Source organism: Tursiops truncatus, chromosome 1 (assembly GCF_011762595.2).
Source record: "Tursiops truncatus isolate mTurTru1 chromosome 1, mTurTru1.mat.Y, whole genome shotgun sequence".
Classification (NCBI taxonomy): domain Eukaryota; kingdom Metazoa; phylum Chordata; class Mammalia; order Artiodactyla; family Delphinidae; genus Tursiops; species Tursiops truncatus.
In genome coordinates, this window is record NC_047034.1 from 34,103,558 (window position 1) to 34,114,282 (window position 10,725).

Here is a 10,725-nt window from a genome sequence, read left to right on the forward strand (position 1 = left end):
GCCAAAAACAAAAAACAGAACAAAGATAGCAGGCCAATGTCTTTGTGATTCTCTTTGCCTTCCTCTTATGCTTTTTAACTCATGGTCACAGAATAGCTGCTGATGCTCAATGAGATCCAACATCTCTAAATATCACCAAATATCTAGTCAGTTTCAAATTTTCTTGAACATAATTTTTCTACAGTTCGTTTATTTGAATCAGGCTCATATTACATTTAGTTATTTTTAACAATATTATATGCTTAAACCTCAAATTTCTTTTTATGAGATAAAAATAAATCTCTGTCTGTTTAAGCCAGTTTTCCCTGCAGCCAAACTGTAATACGGTATACAATTTGTTAAAACTAAAATTTCCTCACATTAGCAAATTAACACACCCTGCTTATAGAAATCTTTAAAAACATGGAAACGTAGAAATAAGGAAAAGAAAATCAGAGTCCCATCATTGAAGTATTGTTAACATCTTGACATATTTTCTTCCAGTGTTGTTTGTATAGTTGCGATAATACAGTAGTAACAAATTTCTGTCCTTTTTTGCTTACCATTAAAAAAAAGCGTTTTAGGTGTGATGAAAATATTCTAAAATTGATTGTGGTGGTGGTTGTACAACCCTACGAATATTCTAAAAATCATTGAATTGTACACTTTAGATGAATTGTATGTAAATTGTATGTAAATATGAGATGTAAATTACATCTCAATAAAGTTGCTATAAAATTTTTATATAAGCATTTTCTGTCATGATAAACTAATATTTTTAATTCTTGCATAGTCATCTATCAAGAGGCTATACTTCAACTTATTAAAGCATTCCCCTATCGTTGGATATTTGGGTTGGTTCTACATTTTGGCTGCCATGAAAATTGCTACAGTCAACTTCCTGGTACCTAAGACTTCTCTGTATCTAGAATTAGCTCCTCCCAGAAGCCAAAATATTATGCCAAAGTGTAACATTGCTTAAGCATTTATTGAGCATTTATTGAGGGTTTACTACCAGTCAGGTGTGGACCAAACTAAGTACTTTATATGCATATCATTTCTTCTAATTCTTCATCACCCTAAGAGGTCTATTTTATCCCTATTTTCAGAAGTTGAACTGAAGCTCAGAGAAGAAACTAATTCACCCAAGGTCACAAAGCCAATAAACAGAGGAGCTCAGGTGCCTACTCAGCTCTACCTGCCCCCAGGGGCCATGATCATTACACTCCCTCACCAGGCCTCAATTTTTTCAAACCTTGCTGAGTTTCAACGGCAAATATTTGATCTGGTTCTAAGTGGTTTTCCTTTCATTACTGGTGATGTTGGCTAGTTCTTTGTGTTTGCCAAACCAGACAATTCCTTTTTTGTTAATTACCTGTTGTGGCCTTTCCCATAATTGACTACACAATTTGATGAGTGAATAAAATGTGATCCACGGCTTATTGCCATGGTTAAAGAGAAAAACTCCAGGCACAGTGTCCTTTCTAGAGGTCTGCACAAACACGAAAGTACCTTTAATGGTAGCCAACCTGACTCGGGGAATTTCCTACTATCAAGCCCTTTGACACAAGTGCCTTGTTCTCTCCCTCATTGCTTCTACCTGTCTGAGCCTGGCTACAGATCCTTGAGAGCAACACAGTGCAAGGGAAGACTACCTGGCTATGGGGCTGGGCCCACCCCGTTAAGAGTAGCCTCTCTTCTTTCCTGAAGCAAGAGGGCTTGGAGCAGTTCTCAGGCACGCGCTCATCACTCTGCTTCTAAAGCACTTAACCAAAGAGTGGCTTCCCTTCCACAGTTATGTAGACAAATATCACAGTGATGAAGATGCCAAACACAGCAAGTTTCAAGCCTGCTGGAAACGTTTCTATATTCCTGCTCCCAGCGCTCCTGTTCACTATGCAGCAGGCGTTCTCTCTGATGTTATTCCATGCTTTGAATCTGACGTTTGATGCTCTCGCAGCACACCTGTGAAAACAGTAGTGGCTCTTAGGATTGTGTACAACTGCTACTTGAGCACCCCTTAAAATCTGTGGGCCTTTGGGCCTAAGGGAGTAACCACGGTGGGGCTTTAGGGAAGAGTGCCACTCATTTAAACCCTGCGCTAATTTCAATGAGTAATGTTAACAGGGTATCACCAGGATGTGAGATCTCTAAAATCCCACAGAGCGTTTATTTATCACCTGCTGTGTAACGTCTTTCAATGCTGGTGCAAGGCCAGCTTAGGGACTTACAGATCCCCTGGTCCCCAGTGGGGATGGGTACAAGCTGATGGGGGGCATCAGTTCACTGGCCCTCTTCCTTCTCTCTCCACAGGTATAAGCACTGCCTTTCAGGGTGGAGATGGGAACTATTTTTGAAATCTGTTTATTTTGCATTTAAAAGGGCAAGGGGGTACTTTCTGATCTGCTAGTCAAATCCTGGAAATTGGCCCAAGTTTATTCAGAAGTAAGGGAACTTTCCAGAAGGCTTTACTCTCTGACCCATAAAATGTCCTGTCTTGAGCATTTATTTCAACTACTTGCTCTTTTGTTTTCTCTTCTCTTTTCCCTTTACCACAAATAGGAATAAATGTCTCTAAATGACTACAAATCAAGAAACTTGGGATGGTCTCAGCTCACCGTGATTTATGGCATCCTCCTCAGCCTCTCTGGCCTGTTTGCTTATCTCTAAACATGGGTGGTGAACTGGACAGTAAGTAAGGCCCCTTCGGCTTCGAAATTGTGAGATATCACCAATCTTTCTTCTTTCTCAACACGTTCTTTACAGACTCAAACCCTTCACAGAAATCTGAATAATGAATTTTTTCCCCGGAGTTACATAAGACAATAATATCTCCTCATATGTTAAGAAAAGTATTACCTTCTTCCCTCAGAACGCTTAGAATCCAGGCAGAAGCCTTCTAGGGATTTTGGTTTACTGGTGGGAGCCTTGGGTCTCTAATGAATCAAAAAAAAATATATATATATATCAAGAAGAATTTATTGTTTCCAATGTCTTGTACAAAGAATCTTTTTTTTTTTCTAGAAAAAGTCATATACTCTGAGAACTGATAAGTTTTTGGTATATCAGGTTGTTTAGTACTTCATAGCACAGACTTTCACTTTGCCTTCTTTTATTCAGTAATTAGTAAAAACATCCAAGTTCCGCAGAGTAATATTTTACCTCAGTGATTCACACACAATAGACATGCCAGTGACGAAGGTCACATGATGCCAGCAGCATTCTGTTCTTAAATAACTCTTTCTTTTGCTCTCTTATTTGTACTTTTTTATTGCTTGGAACTTATTTTTTGAGCCTGCGCCATTCTTATATAAAGAATAAAGTTATTTTAAAAAACAAGTTGGCCAAAAAAAACAAAAAACAAGTTGGCAATGAACAAGGACTAGAAAATAATTTAGGAAAGTGAAAATGTTCTGTACAAGGGGTAGAAAGAGAGACAATCGTGGCTTTTTTCTTTTTTCCTTTTCCCCCAAATTTCTTTCATGATGGTATTTTTTTCAGTAAAGTGAAAAGGTATAGCTCTTTAAGCCTTTGTTTCCTCCCTGTGAAATACAGTTGCAAAGATTAAATGATTTAATATATGCAAAGTGATGAAAACATCTCCTGGCACATAGTAAGCATTCAATAAACATTAGTCATAATGATTGTAATAATGATAATTGTTATTAATTTCATGTTGCTGTTTCTCCTCATATGTCTAGTTTTCCTTGACGGTCCATTCATATTTAAGATTCAGACCTTATCATCCTCAAATGTCTGCAGTGTCCAGGGTGACCCCTAAGAATGTAAAGATGTGGTATCAGATGATGTTGCTGACCGCTGTTTATCAGGTTCCAGGTCCCATTTCCCATGAATTCACTGAGCCTCCTAGACCACCCTGCCCCCAACTGGTAGGCACTCTCATTGCTCCATTTTGAAGATGATGTTTGAGGCACAGAAAGGTTAAGTAACTTGTCTAAGGTCATACAGTATTATCAATGGAACTCTACACTAGACTCCTCTCTACCCTTCAGTTTCTAAAAATAATTTCCCTCCTACAAGAAGTCTTCTTTATTACTCTATCCACTCAGATCACTCATCTGGTCTATATTTCTTTGGCACTCATATACATGTTCTGTACCTGACTTTATTGACCTGAAGTTTTATTTATTCATTCAACAAACATTTGTACCGTGCTGCTGAGTACCAGTCCCCACGCTGGCAGTGAGGATTTCTGAAGGGACCACCACACCATCCCTGTCCTAAACAGCTGACCATTGAGATTTTGTTAAGTATTCTGCACTGACTTCCTTCTCCCCAATCAGACCATCTGTTGGATCTCACAGAGCTGTTTTCTATTTCTCTTTTTCCCCCTGTTTTATTGAAGTAATTGACACACGTCACTGTATAAATTTAAAGTGTACAACATGATGGTTTGATTTTCCATTTCTCTTTAATCAACCCATAATATCTACCACTGTGTGCAGATATTTGCGCCCCTCCCAGGGGCTCAGGACCCCTAAACACAACAGGAGCCTCTGACACCTGCCGTGCTGCCAGAGGCCTCATGATAATGCCGGAGGCTGAGGGCAAAGGCGACAGGCACCAAGAACTCTCTGATATACAGGAGCAGGATGGGACTTGCCTCAGACAGGGAAAGGACGGACCGACACCAGCACAGAACAAGAACCAGAAGGAAAATCAAAAGCAGACATTCTTTTTTTTTTTTTAATGTAATTTAAAAATATATTTTTATTTATTTATTTTTGGCTGCGTTGGATCTTAGTTGCAGCACGTGGGATCTTTCGTTGCAGTGCAAGGGGTTCTCTCTAGTTGTGGTGTGTGGGCTCCAGAGGGCCTGGGCTCAGTAGTTGCAGCACACGGGCTTAGTTGCCCATCAGCATGTGGGATCTTAGTTCCCTGACCAGGGATTGAACCCACATCCCCTGCGTTGTAAGGCGGATTCTTAACCACTGGACCACCAGGGAAGTCCCAAAAGGAGATGTTCTGACAGCAATATTGAGAAAGACTGACTAGGGTGTGATGGAGGGTAAGACAGGACGGGGGGCACCTGGGCATTCACGTGAGTCACAGAGTTACCAGGAGAAAGGAGAGCCCTGGTCTTAGCAAGTGTGTCGTCAGGACACCCCAAAAGAGCATGTAACTCTAATGAGTCTGGACAATCACCTCCAGGGTGTGTTGTATCAGCAGGTGTGATGGTCTCAGCCCAAGGTGGGGTAGAGAGGGCATGGCCTGCTCTACAACCATTTACTACCGGTCACCCCTTCCCAGCCTAGGCCAGCAATGATGAGTCAGCTACTGCCTCCACCCCTTCCCCTCTACTCTCTGCCCCACCCTCTTAAAGATGTTCTCAACGGTGGTTTAGTGATACCCGGGCAGGGTCTCTGCAGATGGTGGGAGCTGTGCCAGGCACAAGAGTGCCACATCTGAGGGAGCACTGTTCCCAGCATGGACATCTCTGCACATACACTATATCAATCTCCTGGAAGAAGGAAGCAAAGACTCTTGAGGTAGAGAGACTTTGAAAATTCCCACGTGTGTGGGCTGTGGGGATCTGCTCACCAAGAGACACCTCAAATGATTTCCAAGAGTGTCGGAAAAATCCTTTATAAGCACATTCTTTTCTTTAAACCTTGTTAATTACAGAAAGTGTCAAACATATACAAAAGTAGACAGTAGTAAAATGAACCTCCACGTACCTGTCACATGCAGCTTCTTTTTAATTCTCTTAAATTTAAAAATAGATATGTTAAGTAAGGCATTAGGGTAGAAATCTGTTGCAAAATCAAATTATAGGATTTCACAGCTCTTAGGCAATCAGATACTCCCTCTCTTTCCTCCTGCCATAAGGAGGTATAGATCTTTGATTTCCTTTTCTTCTATAATTTATTGCCCTTACTAACATTCCTAGAGTTCTCCTACAGTATGTAAAAGGTAGACATTTTGATTTTCAAAAAAAGAGTAATTATGGCCTATCAACACGACTCTGCAGCCATCAATAATAATAATAATTATAGGGGCTTCCCTGGTGGCGCAGTGGTTAAGAATCCGCCTGCCAATGCAGGGGACACGGGTTCGAGCCCTGGTCTGGGAAGATCCCACATGCCGCGGAGCAACTAAGCCCGTGTGCCACAACTACTGAGCCTGGGCTCTAGAGCCCGCGAGCCACAACTACTGAAGCCCGTGTGCCACAACTACTGAAGCCCATGCGCCTAGAGCCTGTGCTCTGCAACAAAAGAAACCATCACAATGAGAAGGCTGCGCCCCGCAACAAAGAGTAGCCCCTGCTCACTGCAACTAGAGAAAGCCCGCGTGCAGCAGCGAAGACCCAATGCAGCCAAAAATTAAATAAATGAATAAACAAATAAATTTATATAAAAAATAATAATTATAATGACTATTTAACAGGGAAAAGGTTATCGATTAATGTTAAACACAGTAAACAGTATAAAATTGTACGTACACAGTGATGGCAACTGTGTAAACACATACTGCATATGCACATAAACAAAACCTAGAGAGAAAAAAATTAAATCAGAAAAAATTAAATCAGTTTTTGCGTCAGGTGGCATATTTGTAGCTGATTTATTTTTCATCTTTAAACAATTCCTTTAATGTTGTTGTAATATGATTTTCACTATAAACACCATTTACAATGGCACTAAAAAATATTGGCGTTCATTAAAGCAATGGCTTAGTGAGAGTAAATGGCACCCATGGGGAAATGGAATACTTCTGCTCCTTTCTCCCCATGCTGAGAGCTAGATTCTGCAAACATAGCTGGGGTTTTTTTGTTGTTTTTGGTTTTTTGTGGTACGCGGGCCTCTCACTGTTGTGGCCTCTCCCATTGCGGAGCACAGGCTCCGGACGCGCAGGCCCAGCGGCTATGGCTCATGGGCCCAACTGCTCCGCGGCACGTGGGATCCTCCCGGACCGGGGCACGAACCCATGTCCCCTGCATCGGCAGGCGGACTCTCAACCACTGCGCCACCAGGGAAGCCCTCCAATCTGAATTTTTTATGGAACTTGATAAACATTCTAAAATTTATATGGAAGAACAAAGGGACAAGTAAAATAAAGACACCATTTAAAAACAACGACAAGGTGGGGGAAGGGGTGCTATGGGAATTAAGACATTCTGCTCTCAGCACAGGCTAGATGAATTAATCAGAGACCCCATTGTATTAATCATAGTTTTTATTTTCTGTATTTTATGCTTTGACATCTTGGGGCCTTGCTAATCCTTGAGAGACTGCCTCTCAAAGGGCTAGCTAGGGCCTCCCTGGTGGCGCAGTGGTTGAGAGTCCGCCTGCCGATGCAGGGGACGCGGGTTCGTGCCCCAGTCTGGGAGGATCCCACATGCCGCGGAGCGGCTGGGCCCGTGAGCCATGGCTGCTGAGCCATGGCTGCTGAGCCTGCGCGTCCGGAGCCTGTGCTCCCCAACGGGAGAGGCCACAACAGTGAGAGGCCCGCATACTGCAAAAAAAAAAAAAGGGCTAGCTAATTCCTAGAGATAGTAAAGCAAGCCTTTCATATGCAAACCAAACAATCCAAAACGCATACCCCAAACACCTTCCTACCTGACTCTCACACACCAAGCCATTATTTCTCCTAGTTGGCCAGATATTGGACAACTAGGGACCACACTTATAGCCCAGAGCCCACTAAAATTATTCAAACTAGCTAATCCTAAAATGTTTGCCTTGCTTGACCCACTCCTTCCTGCAAACATCACACTAAAGGCGTGAGCCCATGCTTTCTTTCACTCCTACCTCCTGCCTGACCCTGATACTTCCCCATGTGGCCCTGCGTGGCATGATGTGCGGGTTCCTCTTGGGAGCTGTAGGTAATAAACTCTTCTTTCAAAGGCAGTTGTCTCCATGTCTATCACCTTACCATACTTGATTTAAACAAATCCTAGGTACGTATTAAAACACCCATGTATGTATAGAAATTTGATATATGACAAGAGTTAACACTGCAGACAAGAAGAGAAAGGACAGACTGCTCAGAAATGGTTTTGGGAACAAGACGGCTTAGATGTGCTTCTCCCAGTTTCTTTTGCTAAGTACAGCCAAAAACCTGGATGTTATATACAAAGCAAACATAAAAAGACTCTGAAAGATGGAGAGAAGCAGATGGGCTAGGGACCTTGGGACCCGAGGGATGACATGTGGTGAGTGCTCTGAGCTTTCTTTTTACCTCACAAATCCTGGACTGGGTGCTGGAGAAGCCGTAACCTGGAAACATCAATGGGTTCAGACAAAAAAGCCCCCCAAAAAGCCAAAGGACAAAGAAAGGGAAAAGGAGCAGCCTAGCAAGACAGAAAACTTTTTGACAGTAACTGCTCGACTTCAGCCAAATGGCACACTCCACCCCCAACATAAAGGCACATGGGAAGCTTGGATTTCCACTTCCATGTGTCAGAAGCCCCCTCCCCAGCTGGGTGGTGTCAGTGGAGGCCACGTGGGAGCCCCTGCAGCAGCCCAGCAATAATAAGGCACACATACACACACCAGGGCATCAGTGGAGGCCCAGTGGGGGAACTGGACTTCTACCCCCACGTGAGAGCAAAGAGTTGGCACCCCTCTTCCCCACCAGTGTGGAGTATGAGGAGGTCAGCTAAAGCAAAAGATTTAAGTAAGATCTAGAGTCTCATAACTCAAGTGAGAAAAAACAATAACAGATGCCAACACCACGATGACAAAAATATTAAAATCATCTGACCAGGATTTTAGAGCAACCACCATAAAATGTTTCAAGGAACAATATGAGACATGTTTGAAACAAACGAAAAATATTAATTCTCTGCAGATAGTACAATATATACAGAAAAACCAGATGTAAATGTTAGAATTGAAAAAAATTCAACAACCAAAACAAAAAATTTATTTAGATGGGTTTGACAGTAGAATGTAGAAAACAGAGGAAAGAATCAATGTCCTTGGAGATAGACGTATATAAATCATCCAAACCAAACAAGAGAGAGAAAATAGACTAAAAACAAAACAAAAACAGAGTCTCAGAGTCTTAAGGGATTAGAAGATCTAACGTATGTAATCAGAGTCCCTAAAGCAGACGAAGATGGTCAGGCTAAAAAAGGTATTTGGAGGGCTTCCCTGGTGGCGCAGTGGTTGAGAGTCCGCCTGCCGATGCAGGGGACGCGGGTTCGTGCCCCAGTCCAGGAAGATCCCACATGCTGCGGAGCGGCTGCGCCCTTGAGCCATGGCCGCTGAGCCTGCGTGTCCGGAGCCTGGGATCCGCAACGGGAGAGGCCACAACAGTGAGAGGCCCGTGTACCGCAAAAAAAAAAAACCCAAACAAACAACAACAACAAAAAAAGGTATTTGGAGAAATAATGGCTGACAACGTTCCAAATTTGGCAAAAAGCAGTAATCTACAGATTCAAGAAGCTGAATGAATTCCAAACAGGATAAACCTAAAGAAATCTATGCCAAGACTTGTCATAGACAAACTTCTGAAAACTTTTCTGATCTCAAAGGACATCATGAAGAAAGGCAACATACAGAATGGGAAAAAAATATTGGTAAATCATATAGCTGATAACAGTCTAGTATTCAGAATATATAAAGAACTCTTACAAGTCAACAACAAAAAGACAAGCTAACTTGTTAAAATATAGGCATATGGCTTGAATAAACGTTTCTGCAAAGAAGATACACAAAAGGGGAATAAGCACATGAAAAGATGTTCAATATCATTAATCATTAAGGAAATGCAAAGCAAAACCACAATGAGATACTACTTTACACCCACCAGGCTGACTTTTAAAAAAAAGTTGGAGTGGAATAAGAAGTGTTGGCAAGGATATGAGAAATTAGAATCCTCATATATAGGTAGTAGGAATGTAAAATGCTGTAGCCACTGTGGAAAACAACTAGCCATTACTAAAAAAGTTAAACATAGAATTACCATAAGACCTAGCAATTCCACTCCTAAGTATATATCCAAAAGAACTGAAAACACGTACTCAAATATTTGTATGTGAATGTTCAAGGTAGCACTATTCCCAATATCCAAGAGGTGGAAAGAATCCACATGTCCATCAATGAATGAATGAATAGCAAATTGTGGTATATCCATACAATGAACTGTTAGTCATAAAAAGATACAGATACATGATGCAACATGGATGAACCTTGAAAACCTTAAGCTAAGTGAAAGAAGTCAGTCATAAAACATCACATACTGAATGATTCCATTCAAATGAAAAATCCAAAAGTAAATTGACTGAAATAGAAAGTAGATTAATAGTTGCCAGAAGGGAATTGGGGAATAACTGCTTAATGGGTACTGAGTTTTATTTTGGGGTGATGAAAATGTTTTGAAACTAGATAGAGGTAGTAGTTTCACAGCATTATGAATGTCCTAAATGCCGCTAAAGTGTTCGTTTTAAAATAGTAAATTTTATGTTATGTGAATTTAATCTCAATTAAATTTTTTTCTGATTCCTGTCATTGTACTGTGAAGGTCCTTATGTCTTTAGTCTAAGGAAATACATAATAAAGTTTTGGGGAGGGAGTAAAAGGTCATGATGTCTACAATTTAGTTTGAGAAAAAAATAATAGATAAAATTACAAAAAAAATGTGGTAAAAAGTTAAGACTTGGTAAACCTAGGTTAAGGCCACACAGGAACATTTTGTTGGAATCTTTCTGTAAGTTTGAAATCATTTTTTTAAATTACATTAAAAAAAAAAAAAAAGACACCAAGGGGGAGTTCCCTG